Below are 6,790 nucleotides of genomic sequence, written 5' to 3' on the forward strand. Positions count from 1 at the left end.
CATGGTGATACAGCATGGACAAGACTAGTAGCAGAGCTGGTGTACCCAGCGAGACAAAGCAAGGAGATGCAAACACAGGGACTTGTACAGGTCAGTACACGACACAGTCTAATAATTATACCTCTGCTAAATGTTCTCTTGATTCTCCTAGTATTTTGTGGTTTTATGATCAATCACACTGACTACTTGAAGAATGCCCCACTGGCAAATACAACCGCAGCAGTTCAAGGTGCAGCCAGCTGTGTGTCCTGTCTCTCGGCTCAGGCTTTCCAATCATGTAAGGCTGTCAGCAAAGCCGGGTGCGTGCTCCAGCCTCAGACCCCGCAGCACCAGCCGTATCAGGCCAACTCAAGCAGCACAGGACGGCGCTAAACCAGGGCCTGTGAGCGGCAGCAGCTGCAGTGCGGCCTCGTGCCTTTGCATGCCAGCCCCACAGCAGGGTGGAGCGCACAGGGGCTATTTTAAATTGACTTAACTGGATTTGCAGAAGGACATTTGTCAGAACACCTAATCTCTGCAGGAACCCTAGGCAACCGGTTGACCAAAAAACCTTTACTGTTACTGTCATTTCCTCCTAAACATGAGACATAATAAATTTCACAGACCAGACCCTCAACTGATGCAAATGACCAAGGTTCCATCACTCCCGGTGCAGATGTCCCTATTCACTTCAGCTGAGGATTGGCCTTACGTGTTTTTATTCCAGTTTATTTTTTATGATCTTCATTTGCTGTGTCTTCATCTGGTGTGTTTATGTGGTTGGTGCTTGGTTTTCATTATTTTTGACTGCACTTCAGATTATTTGCTCTATGGTTTTGTTCACATTCTCCTTTTCCATGAAATTCTAATAAAACACTTGGCTACAGATTTTCCAAATTGGATACTGATGTTTAGTGCAGCTAATTATGTAGCAGGGTTCAAAGCGAGTTCTATAATGTAACAATTTACATATTCTCGAAAACAATGGACACAAACCTACAAATGATTGTTACAAGCTACACATTCTTCTGGAATTTCCTTTAAAAATACATACGCTTAGTATTCTCACGCACATGAAAAGCAGTAAATACTGCATTGCTGGCAGCATTATAATATTTACAATGAAAAAATAAAACACACTCTGATGTCTCTCAGACCTAAAGGGACATTTAAAAAATGCTAGTACATCTCCTTGAAGGATCTCAAAGCACTCCATAAAAGCACTTCACAAATTCAGCCACTCGACATTTATCCAGTATTATGCCAAGGATATACCAAGATCATTTTACAATGAAATATCCAGGGTGGTTGCAACAACATTATACATTTAGTGTTTCAGCCTCACAAGTGTTCTGGCATAATCAGATTAGCTATAATTTTATTGTGTAAGTACTGAATTAAGCCACTTTTGGTTTTCTAAACCGACTGAACTACAGACAGCAAACCCTGTGAGCAGACCATGCTTCTCAGGAAGATCCAGACTAAACCGACTTTTAGAAAGGCTGCTATAAACCATAACTGTTTATAGTAGCAATAGCTAATAACTCAGTATTTAGTCCTATTACTATGATCCTTTACACCAGGCTGACTTGCAGAAAAGTCGTTTTTCTCGCCACTCATAATGCAAGCAATATGTATGCAAACATTTGCTTGTGTCTCTACCCCACCCTTTTTTATTTTGTATTCTTTTGATTTTAGAATACTACCTAAATGTTAATAAATACAAAGTAATCTGCATAAAGTAGATTTAATCTATCAGCCAATCAATATCCAGATCAGGCACTTTCATTACTGTAGCACAACAAACTTTAGACCATGTTATAACAAACTCTCCCTACATAAAGAGCATTCACTCAGAGTTTCTGAGGGTGTGTTACAGCAAGATTAAACCGTAATTACACACAACCAGAATTTTAAGCACATGATTATTTTTGCTTCTTTGTGCGCCTATCTGCACTGGAGTTTATAGTTCACGGTATTATAACTCAGGAGGGAAAGTAAGAGATGAGCCAACAGAAGCAAAGAATATCTTCTAAAAGCTGAACGCAGCTGGGACAGTGGCTGAACTCACATGGATTCAGTATTTCCAAATGTGGCATACATGGAAAAATTGAATTGCTTTTCTACTACCCTTGGCTTGTACTTTTCTATTTTTACTTATTACTACTGCATCAGTACTATTTAGTTAATAAACAGTGACAGTTCTATTATGTCCGTATACGAACGTCTGCCTGTTTCAGCTCTGTAGTTTCACAATGGATTTGACTTGTTCGTGTATGCACACACAGAAATACCAGGAGAAAGAGCCTAATTTACTTTGAATTGTCTAAATACAATAGTCGTCTTGTATTTTCCTAAAATACGTTCCCAATAATTGTTTGACATTATCCGAAAACGTTGTTAACTTCACCTTCCGATTTCAACAATAAATCAATGAACTATGAAACCACGGGAGGATTGATTTTAGGTATCCATTACAAGCACAGGGGCAGGGGCGGGCCCCGCGCGGCCGGCGCCCCCCGGAGCGCGCGCCGCTGGCAGCGGGCACAGCGCCCCCTGCCGGCCGCCGGCCCTGGAGCGCGCCCCCGCGGGCGGCAAGGGGGGTCCTCAGCACGAAAGCCCCCCACGCGTGTCCTACGCCGACAAGCCCCACCAGGCTCTGTTCCCCACCGGCTAACCCACCTTCCGCATACACGTAACGCGGTCCAGTTCCCACTGCACCACAGGCGTCGCCGGCGTGGCCAGTGCTTTCTTTTGAGCGTGTGAGCACTCTTGGGTGACCTGCATATCATCCCGAAATAATTCAACCATAATAAGTAATAACGAATTATTTTATAAGGAGATATCATTATTTTTGCAATTGGATGCAGGTATCATTCGCGAAATGAATGCATTTTCTCACAGTCTGAGAAGTAACAGAACCGTAACGGGTCCTGCTGTTATTCCCCTTTGAGCCTCTCCCTCAAAGCAGCTTGGCTCGGCAGCAGGGCCAACCTGGAGGGCACAAATTTGTTTCCAGCAGGTCTCAAAGAAGGTAGACACAGAAAAGCATGCAAGCTCAGGGAAAGGGAGTTAAATGCAAGATTTCTGAAACAATACCTGCAAAAGTATGGAGCAGAGGGACTTGCTTACAAGAGCGTTACACAAACTCGCTACCAAGCGATGTCAAAATAACGCATTGACAAGCGACGCGGAGTGATTAAACATCACACCCTGGGGACAAGAGGACATAAAGAGAACACAGTCCAGCCTAGCTGTGAAGCAAGGTGCTGTGTAACAGGAGCCGGATGTTTATAAAAGATTAAACCGTTAGAATCCATAGTGGCTTGTTCACTTTAAAGCTCAAATTTTACCCTTGTTTGATAGGAAATTACCTTTAACAACTGACAAAGCCTAATAATTTGTAGCTAATAATTGTAGTAACAAATCCATCAACCACCATTCTGTATAAAAACATTCCCTTGTACTAAAAAGCACAAGTACTCACTATTCAGCAGATGGCACTTAAAGTACTATTTCTTCTATGTTACAGCCACTAGCAGAGGGCACTATTTTACTCACAAACAGCAGTAACATGCTTTCTGGACAAACTTTAAAGCAAAGTCTTTACTCCAAAAGGTTTCTTAGGCAGAGCTTTCTTCTCTAAGAACAAGACAAAATTAAAATTCTAATCTGTACCAAGTGAAGTTTAAAAGAAATTCTGAAGCACTTATTCCTTTGAGATGTTGTGATTTTTCCAAATTCTAAATCAGGAACACTCCATGAGTACTGGAAACACACATAAGTAATGTTCACAAATTCCTCTGGGGAAAGAAACACTGAAGTGTTACCTACTGACCAGCTCCAGCAGCAGCATGGTTTCTTTCGAACACTTTAGTCATGAGTTGAATCATTAAACTATACACACGTGTGCCAGTGCGAGACGTCAGCTGTGATTAGTACTACTGTGTTTAAATAAGACAGAATTTCAAAGTAATCTGGAGTCATTGAACAGAAATGGATTACTAGATGAATGGGAAGAAAAAGCTTTAAAAGCTTTAAGAGTTTTTGTTAGAAACCTCAGAGAGTACAAATTTATGTATAGTGTTAGCTTTTGACTTGTTAGGAAAGTATTTTCAAAAAACTTCAGAAGTTTATCACAACTAAAGCCCTTAACCAAGAATAATCACAGAAATGTTCTACAGACCATCCGCTGCTGGGACAAACAGCATACTTTCCAAGTACTCTCAAAGCATCCTTCGTTAAAGGTCTGATGTTAGAGCTAGCTGAAAGTCAGAATTCCCTTTTAGAATGAAAAGCAAACATTTCTGCAGAGGTAAGAAAAACTGGAATAATTCACCATTTTCTCCCTCCTAATAAATAATTTCATAACAGTACATCCTGAGAATTTCCTCCGCCTACCAAGCACACCTGTCCTCAGGAGTCCTAACCAGAGCTGGCTTCACAGTGCTCCCACGTTTGTCACAGCCTCAGTTCTGCAGCAAGAGGTGTGACAACTTTGGTGTCCCCAGTTACTAGGGTATATTGCTGCTAGTCACTCCTTTCCACACAACCCTTCCTAGATATGGACAGATTCCTAGGTATGGCACCTATGTTTAACTTTAATTTAAGGGAATATTTTGTGTGAATGTGGTTCCAAAACCAGATCTAGATTTATAGCACACCAGAAACCAATGTTTATCTGACAGGCAGCATAATATAAAGCCAACTATTCTCACAAAGCTAGACAAAATAAAACAGAAACACAAATTTAAAGAAAAACCGACAACCCCAGGAAACCAGAAATATTTTATTGGAAAAGATCTCATATATAAACTTTAGAAATAATCAATTCATTTTGTCACTGACAGGTAAGCAAATATTGGATCAAAGTAACAATTAAAGGTGCCTGGAGGAGGAGTGGGGGGGGAAAAAGGCTAATTCTTTTGCTGACAGCCAAAGAAGGAAGCAGAGGCAGAATCAGAACAAAAATTCTTTCATCTTGACTCTCTGGTTGCCCCTCTGGGCCATCCTACCTTTAATGTGTGAAGCAGCATTAGCTCTTCAGTTAACAATGTATTTTGTAACACCTATTTACCGAGCAAAAATACAATTTGAAGTGTACATTCCTTTGGACTTAAATGCACCTAGCTTCTTTGCAGTAGATACTTAAAACCAAGTGTTGCAGTTCTTTAGTAGTATTCTTCTTTTTTTTTTTAAATACAGAAATATTTCTCAACCTTTCCCAGATACCTGTACAAGAAATGCACTGATAAAATCTAGCCAGGAAAGAAGAAGTAGTCCCAAGCTGCAGACCACTTTTGAACTACAGTCATATACTTGCACCTTCAGCCACTACACTATTGGTAGGATTGTATCTTATTGTTGATTTCTGCACATGAAAAGCAACAAACGTTTATACCACTACTTCAATGCTAAAAGTAATTTTATAGCTGTACAGTTAAAAAACAAATATATTCATTACCAAACCAACTTTGAGGGGTTCCCCCCCTCAAAGAAAATAAATTTTAAAAAAACAGAACAAAACAAAAACCCCCAAACCAAAATTAAAATCCACAAAATCCTACAATTGTCACAACTTCAGGATAAGAAATTAAGTTTTTATTATACAATTAGCTAAACTGCCATGTTTACTTGATGAGCTTTGCTCTTGTGTTTGTATAGTGCTGTTGGTATGGACTGTATTCATGGAGGTAAAATATAACAAGCTGCCCTTCTTAAATTCTTTCTCTCTAATGCAATGTTTTGTAAATTCACATGTCCTGCTCCAGGATCAGGAGTATTAACATAATGTTATGAAATGTATTTCCATGGCTTCGTGGCCACCTATAAACGGTGTTCAACAATATTATTTGCATTTGTGCACGAGATATCTTCACGACAAAAATGGTTTGTCTGTACCACTCACTTATTAAGGGAAACGTAAAAGCAATTTGAGGTCGCATGTCCCTAATATTCTGAGAATGTAGTTATCCAAGTGTACACTCTATTCCTGAAAATTCCTGTCTTTGTAGGGAAATACAACTGGTATGCAAGATCAATGTATCAAAATTGTAGACGGTATCAAAATGAAAGCCTGTAAGTACAGACTTTTTTTTTTTTAAAGAAAGAAGGAGAAGCTGTGGAATGATCTTATTATGACAATTTTTTAAATAAAGCTTCTGTTTTCCCCATTTATTTTTCTCTTTCCTTAAAAAAAACCAACAAACACCAACCCCTCATCAACTCCAACACAAGATCAGATTACAATCTACTGAATCTAAAACACTCTTCTGAGCGAACACTGCTAGTGTTAATAAAGAATAGTTTATGTTAAATATGAAAACGGCATAAGCTCTGAACTACAGAATAAAAGTTTAGGTGGGTCATAAGTAACAGTCAACATATCCTGCCAGACATTTTCTATGCTTTACTCTTGGAAGTATTCTTTCAACTCCCAGGAGGGCTGCATGGGATACCATTTCACTTAACAAGTGGGAAGTATCGAGATGGGAAAGAAGCATTATGGTAGAAACTCACTATACTCCATGGTGGACTTAGTGATTGAATTTCTACACCAAAACAAACAAAGCAAAAAAACAGGTCTCCAAAAAAACTCCCCCAACCGTCCAGAGATTAGGAAACCTAACCTGTCTTTCAACTTCACAGAAGCTGAAAATGCCATGAATAGCTTGATCAAGTCTGAATCACAGTTTTTTTACGGAACTTGTGACTAAAATAGCTCTAGAAACTTGTGTTACAACTGGCACAAAAAGCCTGCCTCTCTCCATACCTTTATCTGAAATCAAATTGTTTATCACATTCCTTCCTC

This window comes from Falco cherrug, chromosome 10 (assembly GCF_023634085.1).
Source record: "Falco cherrug isolate bFalChe1 chromosome 10, bFalChe1.pri, whole genome shotgun sequence".
Lineage (NCBI taxonomy): Eukaryota > Metazoa > Chordata > Aves > Falconiformes > Falconidae > Falco > Falco cherrug.